Source organism: Talpa occidentalis, unplaced genomic scaffold, assembly GCF_014898055.3.
Source record: "Talpa occidentalis isolate TD23 unplaced genomic scaffold, MPIMG_talOcc4v2.1 talOcc4.8, whole genome shotgun sequence".
NCBI lineage: Eukaryota > Metazoa > Chordata > Mammalia > Eulipotyphla > Talpidae > Talpa > Talpa occidentalis.
In genome coordinates, this window is record NW_023605194.1 from 36711910 (window position 1) to 36727976 (window position 16067).

The 16067-nt window shown below is 45.6% G+C and overlaps 1 protein-coding gene across 1 annotated transcript in view; it reads left to right on the forward strand.

The window, feature by feature from the left end:
* Positions 1 to 16067, forward strand: part of ZCCHC24 (zinc finger CCHC-type containing 24) — a 57700-nt gene that overhangs the window by 12648 nt on the left and 28985 nt on the right. The gene's annotated exons all lie outside the window — the stretch shown is intronic.

The window sequence follows — 16067 nt, forward strand, 5'->3', positions numbered from 1 at the left end:
GACAGGGGCCTGGAGAGCAACCCTGTCTCTCATCCCGTGCTTCACTGTGACAAAGTTGGGCTGCTGGCACAGACCCCACTCACGGGTGACCCCTGACTCTCAGACAGACTTGGCTTGGGAATCCTGGGGAGTGAGGTTAACTGTTGCTTTAAACACAGTATGAGATTATCAGTGATTTTTTTCCTATTATTCCTATTTTCCAATGTTTTTATAATGTGGCACTTCTTTTACTTTACATATGTAATGGAAATGGAATCTTGGAAACTCAGAAAATCCATGCTGTCTTACTCTCCAGATGTTGGAATTGAGGGCGTGGTTGGGTGGGGCCAGGTCCCTGTAGAGCCAATGGGAGGCTAAGATGCACTGTTGCCTCATTGCTCTTCTCAGAAATGGCCATGCCATGCGTTAGGTACTTCTCATGGCACAGCTGCATCAACATTGCCTGGGGGCTCATCGGAAGTACAGAATCTTGGGCCCACCCAGAACCTACACTTTCCTCATATTCCTCAGGGATTCATGGACACCAGTGCTCTCTGCCTCCCCCACCCCTGGTCAGGAGAGGCCAGCTGGAACCTAAATAGTGGGAGCTGACCCCCTGGTGGCTGTCCTCCAGATCCACACTTCAATGGGCTCTATGTACCCCTCAAGGGGTCCTTGGTATGAGGGGATCTCAGCAGAGGGTGAGGCTTCTACTTGAGGGGTTCTCCGGACAGGATGAGGGACTAATAGGCCACCAAGGATCCACTTGGTCCTCAAGGCTGTGTCCATAGCCCTCCACCCCAGTCAGCAATCCTGTGCCCTCCCCAGCTAAGCCCCCAATGTAGGGGCACTGAGCAATGTCATGCTCAACATGACAAAACTTGCCTCTACCATCTCCTGCCTAAGCTTATGAAGTGGACAGAGCAGGACTTCCCTACTTAAGGAGACAAGGGTGTGTTAAGTGTACGGCAAGCATTATTTCTGTCAATGCTCACAACTACCTGTTGTGTTAAGTGCCCTTGTTAGTTTTATTTTATACGATGCTGCATGTGAGTCAAGAATTCACAGAGGATCATGGAGTTGGTCGGTGAAAGAATTGGAATTTTTACCCTGGCCAGGCAGGAGATACTCAGACACCAAGAGGAGCTCTTGGGGTTCCCAGGAAGTGTGCTTATGCTAGGCTGGCAGCCTAGGAAAACTTTTGAGACCAGCAGGACTTGTGTGGAGCCGACAGATTGATGGGAGAAGTGTGACAGTGCCCCCCGCGCCCCCCCCCCCAGCATATAGCATGACAGTATCCAAAGGCCAGTGGATGGTGAGCCAGAGGTGAGGGTGGTGAAGGGGTGTGTGTGTGTGCGCATGTGCGCATACTGCCCTCTCTCCAAATGGACCAGAGCTCTTTTAAATGTGGGGGCAGAAGGTCCCTGACCTCAGTGTCTCTCACTTTCCAACACAGTGCTAACCCTGGTTCTTCCTTTATGTGGATTACACAAGAAGTTCATTTATCTTGTGCAGGCTTTTAACTTTAGCAAAAATAAGAGTTATAACTCCATTTTACAATTGACTGTAAGCTCCAGGGGCAGGTGCTGGACTATCAATTCTGTACCCCTCCCTGTCTGACTCCCACACCAGCCCAAGATTCTGCCCACAGCAGGTGCTCAGTACAAGTCTGCCGGAATGAAGGAATAGGTTGACAAGACTTTTACAAGTCATGGAAACTTTTGTTTCAAATGAAATATGTGAGAGCTCACCATATTTATATATAATATGCAAAAGTGGAATGCTTGTTTTGGTAATAGCTTTAAGGAGATATAATTAACATCTCATGTAATTCACACATTTAAAATGTACAAAGAAATGATTTTTAGTATATTCACAAAGCTATGCAGTCCTCACTATCATCAATCATAAAACATATTCATCATCCCAGAAAGAAACCTCATACTCTAGCTCTTCCTTCCTGATCACTCCATCCCCTCGCAACCCCTAATCTACTTTCTGTCCCTATAGATCTGTCTGTTCTGGACATTTTATATAAATGGACTCATATCAATGTAATACATGGTCTTTTGTGACTAAACTCTTTTGCTTAGTGTGTTTTCAAGGTTCATCCATGTAGTAGCATTTATCAGTTCACATAATTTGGGAAGTGTTCATTCTGCTCTATTTTCTGGGTGAGTTTGTAAAAAATAAATATTAATTCTTCTTTAAATAATTGATAGAATTCAGATGGAAAACCATCCGTACTTTCTTTTGCAGATAGTTTTTTTTATTACTTATTCAGTCTCTTTACTCATTACAGGTCTATTTAGATCTTTTATTTCTTCTTGAGTCAGTTTCTGTATTTTGTGTGTTTCTAAATTTTCTGTTTCATCTAAGTTATCTAATTTATTGGTATGTGGTTATTCAGAATATTCTCTAGTAATCCCTTTTATTTCTATAAAATTGGTAATAATGTTTTCTCTTTCATTTCTGATTCTCCTAATTTCAGTCTTTTTTTCTTGGTGAGTCTATCTAAAAGTTAGCCAATTTTGTTGAGCTTTCTTCTGGTTTGGTTTATTTCCTATGATGTTTTTCTAGTCTCTATTTCATTACTGTCCTCTAATCTTTTTTAAAATTGTGGTAAAATACACATAACCTAAAAGTTACCATTTTAACCGTCTTTAAGTACACAGTTCTGTGTTTATTAAATATGTCCACTTTGTTGTGTAACCATACCATCATCCATCCACGGAACTTTTATCTTGCAAAACTGCAACTCTCCCATTAAGCAATAGCTCCCTCTGCCTCCCCCATGTCCTGGCAAACCACCATTCTACTTGCCATCTCTATGAATTTCACTATGCTAGGTACCTCATATAAATGGAATCATATAGCATTTGTCCTTTTTGTAACTGGTTTATTTCACATAGCGTAATGTCCTTACACTTCATCCATATTGCTGTATGTGTCAGAAATTGTCTTCCTCTTTTTAATGCTAAAATTCATTATATATACCACACTTTCTTTATTCTTTTATCCATCAATGACAACTAAATCGTTTCATCTTTTGGCTATTATGAATAATGCTGCTATGAACATGGGTGTACAACTCTCTATCTGAGTTCTTGCTTTAAATTCTTCATTCTAACCTTTATTATTTCCTTTAGCTAGCTTTAAGTTTGATTTGCTCATCTTTTCCAGCTTCTTCAGGTAGAAGATTAGGTTATTGATTTTACAGTTTCCTTTTTTATTTTTTTAAAGATTTATTATTTATGCATACAAGAACTGGGATGTAAGCCAGAGGTGCAGGAGGGTGAGAGGATTCATTCACCAGAGAGAGTAGGGAGCAGAACAGGCAGATGTACTGAAATACACTGCAGAGGGGAGCAGCGATTGAGACAGGAGAGGTCTGCTGTGCCACGTGGGTTAGCTCCCTGGCTGGGGATGGGGATCACACTCTTGCTGCAGTGATGTCAATAGGTTGATAGCGCTGTCTTTAACCCCTGCGCCACCAGGGAGGCCCCTATACCTCCCTTTTTTAATGTAGATGTTTACAGCTGTAAATTTTCCTTTGAGTTGCATTCCATATGTTTTGATATGTTGGATTTTCATTTTTATTTATTACTGGGTATTTTCTGATTTCCTTTCTGATCTTTTTTTTTTTTTAATCCATTGGTTATATTCACATACTTGGGGGTTTTCAAACATCTTATTTAAAATGATTTTTTAGTATCATCCATTGTAGTTGGAGAACCTAGTTAATATTATTTCAGTGCTTCTGAATTTCTTGTGATTTATTTCATGCCCAACTTTTGGGCTATCAGGAGAATGTTTCATGTGTACTTGAGAAGAATGTGTCTGCTGCAATTGGGTAGAGTATTCCATAACTCTCTGTATAGATGTCCAGTTGATTTATAATGTTTGTGTCTTCTGTCTTCTCGTTAATATTCTGCCTAATTCTTCAGGTGTTGAATTTCCAACTGTTATTGTTGAATTGTCTTTTTTCTTTAATTCTTTCAGTTTCTGATACATGTATTTTGGTGCTCTGTTATTAGATGTTCCTATGTGTACAATTGTATTTTTCTGATATGTTGATACTTTTATTACTATAAAATGCCCCTTTATCTCTAATGTTTTATGTTTTAACCTTTATTTTATTTGATGTTTGTACAACCCTCTTTTTTATGGCTGCTGTTTACCTGACAGATCTTATTTTATTCTTTTATTTTCAATCAATTTATACCTTTGAATCTAAACTGTGTCTCCTCTAGATAACATACATTTGGATCTTGGTTTATTTTTTATCCAATGTGATAACCCCTGCCCTTTTGTTGGTTCTTTACTCTATTCACCTCCCTGATAATGCTGTTATTAATGCTGTTTTCATACATTCTATTCTTGTTATAGTCAGATTTAGGTCTGCTATTTTACTCTTTGTTTTGTAAAATACTCATATTTTTTTTGTTTCCCTAATCTACCTATACTGCTTCATTTTGTATTAAGTGATATTTTCTAATGTAACATTTAATTTAATGACTTTTTCACTGTATTTGTTTTTAGCTGTTTATCTGTTTCCTGTAGCTATTTCCTTAGCAGTCACTTATGCTTATTTTGTACAGATTCTTAACTTACCACAATCTGTTTCTGGTTTATACTAATTTAACTCCAATGAGAGATAGGAAAAAGCTCATATATTTTTATTCTCTTTTCCCATTTTTGTGACATTTTTGTTAAACATACCACACACATATATTACAAATTCAGCAATACTTGTTATAATTTTTATTTTATTTAATTTCTTATGTCCTAAGCTGAAAAAATAACAGAGAACAGTTATATACCCACAGTTTTTGTCATATAAGCCTCCATATTTCTGGTTCTCTTCATTTATCCCTGTGGATTCAAATTAACACCAAAAGTCATTTCCTTAGCCCAAGTCAGATTTGTCCCATCTGCATTCTTTCATCTATTCTTGGCACATATGTTACATTTCTTTATCTTATAGGACAAATACTATAATTACATAGATATAATTTTACATAATTGCTTATTAAATTAGCTAATAGAAGAAAAGAAAAGAAATATACATTTATACTATCTTTCACAATTATATAATCACCTTACCAGTGTTCCTTATTTTTTTCATATGTATTTGAATTGCTATCTGGGATCATTTGCTTTCTATCTGAAGAGCTTCCTTTAGTATTTCATTAAATGTTGGTCTGCTACCAATGAATTCTCTGTTTTTGTTTCTCTAGGAATGTCATTATTGCACTTGCATTTTTTTAAAGATAGCTTTGCTGGGTATAGAATTCTTGACTAATAGTCCCCCCTACCTCTCCCTCCCTACACATGCACACTTTAAACACATTAAATATGTTATCCCACAGCCTTTTGGCCTCTTACCATTTCTGATGAGAAACCAGTTGTTAATATTATTAGAAATTCATTGTAAATGATGTGTCATTTTTCTCCTGCTGCTTTTAAGATTTTCTCTTCTTTTGGCTTTCAGCAGTTAAACTATGATATGTTCATTTGTGAATGTCTTCATGTTTATCCTACTTGGCATCTGTTGAGTTGCTTGGATGTATTGATTAAAGATTTTCTTCATATTTAGGAAGTTTTCAAGCATTATTTCTTTTTCTTTTTCTTTTCATTTACTTTTTATTTATTTAGCAAATACTTTTTTTAGCATAGTTTTTTTCATTTTTATATTCCCCATACAATTGCACCCCCCCCTTATTTTGACCCCAATCTCTCCTTTCCCCACCCCCCCCACATAGTGTATCTCTGGTTTATAGTTGCTTGTTGATTTTGATTTTTTCTTTCTTATAGTTATTCTTTTTCCTGGTCCCTTATTTAGGTTTTCTAGATTCCTGCTATGAGTGAGACCATCCGGTATTTTTCTTTTTCTTTCTGGCTTATTTCTCTGAGCTTGATCCCTTCCAGCTCCATCCTTGTTGCTGCAAATTGCATGAGTTATCTTTTTTGATTGCTGAGTAATTTTCCATTGTGTATATGTACCACATCTTCTTTTTTTTTTTTTTTAAGATTTATTTATTTATTTATTATTCATTTATTTATCCAAGCACTGGGTACAGTCAGAAGCGCGGGAGGGTGAGAGAATTCACCAGAGCCAGAGCGGGAAGGAGAGCAGGCAGAAGGACCAGAGCAGGCATAAGGACCGATGCACACTGCTGAGGGGAACAGCGGGCAGCAGGAGAGGTCTGCGCACCATGTGGGACCTTCCTCCGGTGGCCAAGGAGCAGCCAGAGATCGAACCGGCGCTGCAGAGGCTGCGGGCAGCTTCGCAACCCAGCCCTCAACCACTGCGCCACCGGGGAGGCCCTGTACCACATCTTCTTGATCCAGTCATCTATTTTTGGGAATTTGAGCTCTTTCCAAAGTCAAGCATTATTTCTTTGATTTTTTTTTTTCTCCTTTTTCTCCTCTTCTTCTGTGGAATGATTTTTAAATAGTCTAAATGTTTTTAAAATCTTAAATTACTTATCAAAAGTGCAGAATCCTAGGCCAGCTCCACCTACATCCTGAAGCTGCCGATGGAACCCCAAGCTCTGAGGAAGGCAGCAGTGAAAGTATAATTAAGTCAGTCATTGCCTGTGGCCTAGGTGGTAGAACACAGGAACCACAGGAGGGTAATCTGTTGATTCTTTTTCAATATTAAGGGTAAGATAGAGATGTCTAGAGCTTTGCTTTTCATGGGATTTCTCATAGGTTCCAGAGGAGGATTTGGCACAGACTGGGATACCCCAAAATACAGGTGAAAGTTTTGGGAAGCTGATTTCCAATGTCTCCCAAGGGCAGTTCCTCTTTGAGGGGTGAGTCTGTACCTGGGTCATGGTCCAGTTAAAACCAGTGTCAACACTGGCCCAAGACTTCTGAGCCAAGAATGTTTATCATTCAGTTCTTGAAAAACCTGCTTCTGCTGTTGTCACCACATAGAGTGGTAGGTCTCCAGTTCAATGGTGAGGTGATAGTAATAGTAACACCAGTAATAATAGACTCTAAGCATTGAGTTTATCGTTGAGTTTAATGTGTGATATATACTGTTTAAGTCTTACAAAAACTCTCTCAGGTCAATTGCCAGATGATAAAACTGAGGCCCAGAGAAATTAAGTGATCTGCCTAAGGTCACAGAGATACTGAGCATCAAAGCTAGAATTGGAATTCAGGGTTTCCTGATTCCAGAACCTATGCTTTTTCCACTAAGTCTTAGCATCTAGACTTTGCTCTCCACTTTCATTCTCAGAAAGCCAGTTTTCTTTAAAAGGATGGGCTGCTGGAAATAAAGAGGGGCGAGGACAATGTCAGCAGAGGCCCTACTGGGCTTGGTCTGGCTAAGTCAGTGTATCTGGCAGAGTCCACCCCTAGTCTACCAAGGGTATCTACTGCCTCAGTGCAATCAAGGAGGCCAAGGGTAGGCTGGGGCTGCCAGCTCTTGTGGTTGCAGAAATCCCAGCTGGCTATAGCAGAGGCATCTGCTGGGCATCTCATGTTGGCTTCTACACACTAATGCGGCAGGACTGTGAACCTGGGTGGCAATGTCTCACTCAATCATCTATACTGGCCTACATAGGTATATGTGTTTGTGGTAGGGACTTGGCTTGGACCATATCTGTGCCCAGGATATACGATCTGTCTAGACAGAGCAGACCCAGGACCTGTTGTAATCATCCAGCCCTTTCTGAGCTCCTACTATGTGCCAGGTCTGTGCTAGATAAAGCTCTTTACCTGTCCTTGTGGGACAGACAGAAACTCTGTATGCCACTCAGGGTGGCCAAGTTAAGGTCTGTGGTGAGGGACCAGCTCTGGCTGGGGCTTCATGGGAGGCCTCAGAGAGGAGGAGTCTGGCCCTGGGGGTGGGGAAGGCTTCCAAGAAAACCTGTAATAACAGAAGTATGCTTTCCGGGAACCATGAGCCCTTGGTGACGGCTGGCACTCTGGTCCTGAGGGGAGGAGCTAGAGGTATGGCCAGAGCAGGTGGTGAGGGGGTTGTGTGGCAGGCTGCACAAACTTGGACCTTATCTGGAGAGCAGGGAGAAACCATCCAAGGGTTTTAGGTGACATGCTCAGATTGGCATTTTGAAAGATCGTTGGTGGCAGGTTGGAGGCCAGACTGCAGAAAAGAAAGAAGGCAGGGAACTGGAATAGATGAGAAGACCAGATACAGGGCAAGGGCAAGCAAAGGTTGAAGGGAAGGGTCAAGTTCTGGACACTATGAGAAAGTAGCATCTGAGGGCCACAGTGACCAGGCAGGAGAACGAGGAGAAGGATGAGGTGTCAGGGAGGGCTCCCAGATCTCTGAGGTAGCCATCTTGGCAAACGGAGTGCCACTACCCCCAGGCTGTGCAAATACACCTGCCTAAAAAGGCAGGGTTTTCTTCATTTACTCATTCAGCAAATATTTGTTAAACACCTGCTGTGTGCACAACATGGAGAAGGTAGGTATTTGAGGATGCTGCAGTGAACAGACCAGGAAAGGTCTCTGCTTATGTTCTGGTTCCAAAGTCACACAGCACAATCTGCAAGAAAGTGAGGAGTTTAGATCGCAAGAAGTGCTGCAGAGCAGGCCAGGGCTCTGCTAGAGAACGCCAGCCAGCTTCTCCAGGAGCAGCACCAGGCACACCCCCTGGGGCTTGTGATTTCTTTAGGGCCTCTCAAAAATGTTCTAATTTTTAATTTTTTCAAAACTAGAAGAAAAAAAATGAATGTAATAATAATGAGTATGTAATAATGAATCCAGCCTGGATAATATTTGCCTTTATAGCAATTTAGTCATCACATATAATTTTAATAACTTTTTTATGGAAGAAGGGGCCCACAGGAGTCATAATGTGGCCCTGAAGAGTATCTGGTGGCTGCTTTAGATTGGGTGGCCATGGCAGGCCTCTCTGATGATAATATATGAAAACTCCAGAGAGTACCTTTCTTCAAAGCTCAGGTAGGGTCCAGAGACCAACAGTAAGGATCCTGGACATTCTGTAGAGGTCAAGAAAAACAGCTTCAAATTTATCACCCAGAGACCAGACTTCAAGTTCCAACTCTATTATTTACTGGCTGTGCAGCCTTGGACAGTCATTAAACTTCTCTGAGCCACCTTTTCTCATGTCCAAAATACAACTGCAATTTGGGGTAGTTGCAGGGCACCCTGCTTTGATAACCCACTCAGTACCTCTAGGAACAAAACTGGGGTACAGATGGGGCAGGGCTGCCAGGATCTGGTAACCTTGCCCTTAGCCCTCTGCCCACCCTTCATGGCATTCAGGCCCAGCCACACCCAACCTGGCAGCTACCCATCAGGCACTGGGCTAGGAGCAGAAAGTTTCTAAGCTGTCATTCGTTACCACTCCCAAAATGTTCTAGGGGAGCTGGTTCCTCCTTTGAGGGAGGCCTGAGGGGTGTTGTCACCTGTGCCTTCCGTGTCCAGCTAGGGACCAGGCTGGCCTAGGGAGGGCCTGAGCCCCAGGGGAGCTGCCATTCCTGAGTCAGCATGCCCGGGCTGCTAATGAAATCCAGATGTCAGACAGAAAACAATCATCGCCCCCACCCATCTGGCAGCTCGGGTTTCTTGGAGATTGCAAAAGAAGAAGAAAAATAGAGCAGGGAGAGAATCAATCCTAGAACAGCTGAAACCTTAGAGGCAGGATGTAAATCCTTTCAGGGTCTTGCAGGGGGGAGGGGCAGGAGACCAGGGAAAGCAGAGGCTGCCTTTCTTCTCCATGACTCTGGTCTCTGCAGCCCCTGACCCCTGGCCTTTGCACCTCTCCCCAGACCAGAGTAGGCTGTCCCCCTTGGGTGTTCGAAGGAGGCAGGGAGGGCCATGGCCACCAGCCATGTCTGATCCCTACCTGGGGTTACTAACCCTTGATTCTGGCCCTAACCTCCCTGGGCCTGGGTTTCCTCAGGAGCCAGAGTCACTGGAGCCCGGGAAGGCACTGGCAGAAAGGGACTGAGGATGGGTAGGGCTTCCCCCGCAGAGCTCAGCCCAGGACTATTGATTACTGCAGAGCCACTGGCCTGACATACTGATGGGGAAACAGGTTTTCTCACTGCACGAGGTCAGGACTACAGGTTATGAAAGATCAATAAAGGGAGGAAGGGAAGGAGAGTGGAAGGAATGGAAGGAGAGAAGAAAGGGGGTGGCGAGAAGGATGAAAGGACGGGAGTGGGTGGGGAAGGGGAATAAGGCAGGGAAGGAAGAAAGAGGGAAGAGGGTGGATAACAGATGTCGTTATGTGATTCCCGTGAGGAAGGACCGGGCCTCAGGCTTGCGGCCTGCCTCCCTACATAACTGGAATGGCCGGCTGACCTAAGTTGACAGGGCTTGGCTGTGACGTTCCAGTGCTTGTCACAGAGCCTGGAGAGTCGAGAACCCTCTGAGAAAGATGGCCGGGCTGGTGTTGATGGCCATGGTGTAGGGCCTGCTGTTGGGTGCTGATGTTGGGGTGGCCCCCCAAACCCAGTGCTGAGGCTTTGGGTCTCTTCTCCCTCCTTTCCCAGGCCATCTCCTTGCAGGTGGGGTTCTGAACCCTGCCCTGCAGCCAGCCCACCATGGTTGAAACCCCAGCACTGCTCATACTAGCTGTGTGCCTTTGGGAAAATTAACGAAATGTCTCTAAGTCTCAGTTTTCTCCTCTGTAAGATGAAGATAATAAAAATCTACCTCATGGGATGTTGTGGATATAAGTGAGTTATTTTATGTGAAGTGCTTAACAGGGAGCTGGGCATCTTGTGGCACTGTGTGAGCTGTTGTGACTGTCAGGATCACTATAGTGGTTCAGCTCAGCTTTCCAAACTGCTTGGAGTAGTGCCAGAGGCCTAAGAAAGTGCTTCAGAACTTTCAGTTGGGGTGCTCAGTGGGAGTCCTCGGTGGGGCTCTGGAATAGGCTGCAGGGAGGCCTGTGCTTCCTCAGGAGTCCTGGGATGGGGGCAGGGACCAGGTCCTGGAGGCCTGACTCTGCCGGGGGTGGAGTAGGGAGCTCCATGAGAAGGAGCGACTGGAAGGTGCCCGCTGCTAGCTTGTGGGCTGTCAGCTTCCTTCTGACCCAGGCAGTGGGATGGCACCGCCAATTGCTTGTCCTGGCATAGACAAGTAGAAACAGCTGCTGGGTTGTGGGGGTGGGGAGTGGAGGGCGGGGTGCAGAGTATAGGGGCTCATGGGGTAGCCACTTTTACATCCTTCCTGCCGCCCCAACCCAGGCAAGAAAGAATCTGAGAGGGCCAGTTTCACATCCTCAGCTGCCAGTTCTCCTTTTGAGAGGACCACAGACAGTGACTTGGAGCCCCCAGGAATTTAGTCATGTTTGTTAGCCTCACCTTCTCAGTCCTTTGCCCCAGTCCCAAAGGACAGGACAGGTGGTCCCTGAACCACCTGGAAGGCTTAGTGGTAGGAGAGCTAGAGCAGAGCAACTGCATCCTTGGGCTGAGTAACTCCTTGGTACACCCTCTTCCAGGCAGCCATCTCTGTTCTCCCATGTCCTCCAAGCTCAAAAGGACTGTTCTCTGATAATTACAAGGACTCCGTTCACTCACTTACTCACTCACTCACTCACTCATTTCTCACCTGCCAGTGGCCTTCCGTGTGGCTGGCTCTTGGCCTGTACCTCTCACACTGTTTTCCGCTTAGAGTAGCTCAGGGTGGTTCTGCAGACACTGCGGACACTGAAGATTCTGACTATGCCATCCCTTGCTCTCCTCAACCTACTAAGGACAGGGGATGCAGAATAACTGAGTCTGGCTGTCCTGGGCTTAGACTTCACTTCTTCCATCGCCCAGCTGCACGTTGGAGCATGCTGTACGACTTCACCCTAGCAGCTGTAAAATGAACTCACCCATTTTGTAGAGTGTTTGTGGGAAATGTGTGAGCAAAGCAGCTGATAGAGAACTTGGCACCCCACAAGCATTCAGTAAATGGCAGCTTTTGTTGGTATTACTTATTAGGTTGTTGGGCCTCCCCAAGTCTTATCTGCCCTCATTTGTGAACTTGAGGCTCAGGAGCTTGGATTTGCAAGGTTGATGGGGGGGAGATGAGAAGCTGCCTCAGTTACCACAGTCCCTGACTCTTCCTGCCCCCAGGCTTCACCACATACTCAGGTGCTCACACATACCTGCACGCGAGCGCGCGCGCACACACACACACACACACACCCCAGGGCTTGCTCAGCCTCTTTGTGTGGCCATGTTACAAAATGAAAGAAAGAAGCAAGAAAGGGAGGGAGACAAGAAAAGAGAGAAGGTGGGCAAATGGACTGCAGACCTGACCCCGAGTAAAAGGCAAAGCCAACGAGATAATGAGACAGGGGTGTTTCGTAAGCCTCTGTCTCCTTTCCTGCCTCCTACCCTGCTCCATGGACCTTCCTTTCCCGAATCCTTTGCCTGACTTCTCTGCAGCCCTTTGCCGGGAGGAAGTGGATGCTGAAGATTGGTGGGGACGCGAGCCCAGCTCTTAAAGGCAGGCCAAGTCAGAGGTATTACATCCTCACAGCAAACTTGCCCTTGGTCCTGTGGCTGGTTAGGAACTGTCTGACCCAGGGCCAAGCTTCTGCACTGCCCTTCTCTGCCCACAAGAAGGGGCCCATCCCTTGGGACACACCACATTACCTGCTGTGCACTGACTAGACAGAAATGAGGCTGCAGACCAGAGTGCACTGCCTGCTTTCAGCCTGCTTTGCACTTGTTACCACCCCCACTCCCACCTTTGGCTAGGGAGGGAGGCTTTTGTGCAGGAGTTGGGTTATGGTGAGGAGAAGGCTAACCCGAGTGTAAAGCTCAAACAGGGCGTGTGCCCGCCCACAGGCCGTTTGAGCTGTCTCTGTCCTCAGTCATTCCGTCCTCTGTGTTTCCAAAGGACCAGCTTAGTGCTTTTATGTTCTCTTTTAACTGTGATCTAGGGTTTGGGGTGGAGCAGGGCAGGAAGCCCACGAAATCACTAGCACATTGCCTGGCACACTGTCAGTCCTTAGCAAATACGAGAAGCTGTTGCTACTTTAGTGCTGACTCCCATTGTCTGCCATGACACCTGCTGCAGAGCTGGGCCATCACAGGGAGATGGTGTTAGCACAATAGTTGACATTCGTGGTGTCAGGCACTGCTCTAAGCCCTTTGTGTGTACTGACTCATCTAATCCTCGAATCAGTCGTCTCTGAACTCTTACTATCCCCTCAGCACAGAGGAGAAAACTGGTTAGCACTGAGAGGTTAAGTGACTTACCCAGGGTCACACAGCTCAGATCCAATCTCAGGCAAACTTCCTTCAGAGGCTGTGCTATTATATATATATATATTTATATATATATATATATATATATATATATATGTTTATATATATATATGAGGAAGGAAGGAAGAAATGAACAAGACTCAATTATGACATGGAAAAAAGAAGGCAGAGAGCTAATGTTGATTGAGCTCCCTCATTGTACAGGGATGGTGCAGAATCCTTGCACATCATTGATGTTCTCAGAGAAGTTAAGGAACTCCCCCAAGGTCACACAGGAGCCAAGGACACAACTGAGATTTGTGCCTAGTGAGCCTGGCTCTACAGCCTGATTCCTAACCCTCTGCTCCATCAACTCAGCCCACTGGGAGCCAGATCAGTAACCAGAAGGTTCAGCAGGGCCCCACTGGGGTCTCCCAGGAGGCCTCCAGCAGAGGAGCTGGCTTTACCTCCAGTTGAGTGGGAGGCAGGTGAGGGAGTCACCAGGTGAGGCCACTCATTGTCTAGGTATGTGGTTCCAGCCAGCCACAGAGGAGGAGTTTAGAGGAGGGAGAGCAGCCGGATGGGTGTCCGTGGCAGGGCCCTGGTCCTGGCTGCACTTCAGTGTCCCTGGTTCTGTGCGCCTGGCGATGTGGCTCGCCTGCCCCTCAGTGCTATGTGGCTCTCATGAACTGGGAATGAATTGCAGGCCAAGCTGAACAGAAATAAGGGGTTCTTCGGAATAAAAGGATTTTTGTTTATGAGCACCTAAAGGCTTGCTTCTCGGAGTGTGGTCTGTGGACCAACAGCAGCTGCAGCATCTCAGGAGCATATTGAAAATGCAGAACTGTGGGCCCCACGGTTGAACCGTGGGCCCCAGACCTATTGAATCAGAATTGGTATTTTTGTAAGCTCTCAGGTGACTCATGGGCATATTAAAATTTGGGAAACAGTGGTCTAAGGAATATCTGGGTCCCCACCTCCCCATTATGGAGGTTGCCACTTGGGCCTTCTTTCCATAGCCAATATGAATTCTTGCCTAGAAATCCCTCTCACTGGAGGAAACGCTGGCCCAGCAGGACCCCGACCTGCTAGAGGCTCTGATAGCCTCTGATGAGCACCTCCCCCCAATTTGTTTGGGAGTACAGCTCCCATTGGAGTCAGCAAATCACCAGACTTACAGCAGGAGGGAGGGAGAGTACCCTTAGCCAGGGTACAGGAGGGCTGGGGACACTTAAACCAGTGAAGGGCATTTGTGCCCAGAGAGTCACCATCTTCCTGTAGGAGGCAAAGGCTGAAACTGCAGCTGGGATGTTTCAGGTTGGATTTAAGAAGGAACCTCCTAATTGTCCAGAAACAAGCCAGCAAAGGCTACTGAGGGCTCTTGTCACTTCAATGTGTGGCCATGCTGTGTGAGGTGAAGAGGCAGAGCTGGAAGGATTCCCAGAGGTTCTCTGTCCAGCCTCTTCTTTGAGGTCATTTTCACCATGAGAGGCCAAGTGACCTGTCTAAGGCCTCATAGCGTGCTAGTGATAGCGAGGTCCCCTGGCTTCTGAGTTCCCAGGCCTGGGGTCTTTCTTCGTTTACAGGCCAACCTGGAAGCTGGGGATTGACCTCAGTGGCCTTCATAGTCCCATGCGACCTCCCTTTGAAACAACCTGGAGGGCTTTGTGCATGTGGGGGAAGGGAGGCTGACTTTGTGAGTCTAGAGGCCTCCAGGTGTCTCTGTCCTAGACCGCTTAGTCCCCAAGACTCCCAGAACACCCCCAAGCAGGGGAGCTCTGAGGCAGATGCAGCAACTTGGGGACAGGGCCCTTGGAGCCAAAGGGGCCCAGGCAGAGGAAGCAAGTAGAGGCCTGAGGGCCTGACGGTGGTGTGGAGGCTAAGGACAGTGCTGTGTGTCTTGGGCGTTACTTGCATTCTCTTTGTCCCTCCATAACATGGAAAAGATGGCCAGGTCAGTGTTTCTGAACTGGACCCTGTATTAAAACTACCTGGGGAGTTTCTTTTTAATGTGGTGCTGCTCATCTGTTCACCTTGTGTGTCCTCTCCAGCCAATGTTCTGTGGTGTGCGTTTCCTCCAGGATTTTGATCTCACGGTTCTGGTTCCCACTCTTGGCATTCCAGACATGGTCAAGCCTGGTGGGTGTTCTAAAAAGGGGAGAAAAAGGAGACATATCTCTTTGTACAGCGCTGTTGTCCTAAGGAAATAGTAAAACAATTTGGTAAATCATCTACTTCTTAGAATGTTATTCCACAGTCTACAGCTTCTTTCAAGAGTAAGGTTTGCAAAAAAGAATGTAAGGGCAAATCAAATGTTCCCCTAAATTTGAATCCTCTGCAACATGATGCTGGGCAGGGCCCGCAGAGCTCAGCTCTTCTGAGAGGTGGGGCCTGACGTCCAAGCTCCTCTGTTCCTCAGGAGAGCCAGCCAGCTGCCTCTGCAATTCACTAGGTCACATTTCCCTGCATCAGAGAAGAAGCTGTCAGAAGCCAGAGACCTGTATCCACTTCGGAAATGGTCCCTAGCACAAAAGCAGGATGGACGACAGAAGGAAAGACATACCATAACCACATTATTCTCAGAGTATTTATCTGAAGAAATGAAGTCTTCTATCTCACTCTGTCCCCCTCACTCCATTCTCCGCTCGATGCTTGTAACGAGAGGCAAAAATGTTCAAAGTAAAGGTTCCAGAGTAATGGTTCAAGGCAAAACCCAGGCCAGACTGCTTGAGTTTAACCTGATGTGCCACTAGTTATGTGGCACAGTTAGTCACCTTTTTGTACCTCAACTTCCTCATATATAAAATGTGAATAGTATTAATCAGCACCTACCTTTTGGGTTGAGAATGAAATGAGTTAATAATGTAAAGCATGTGGAGCAGCCACTG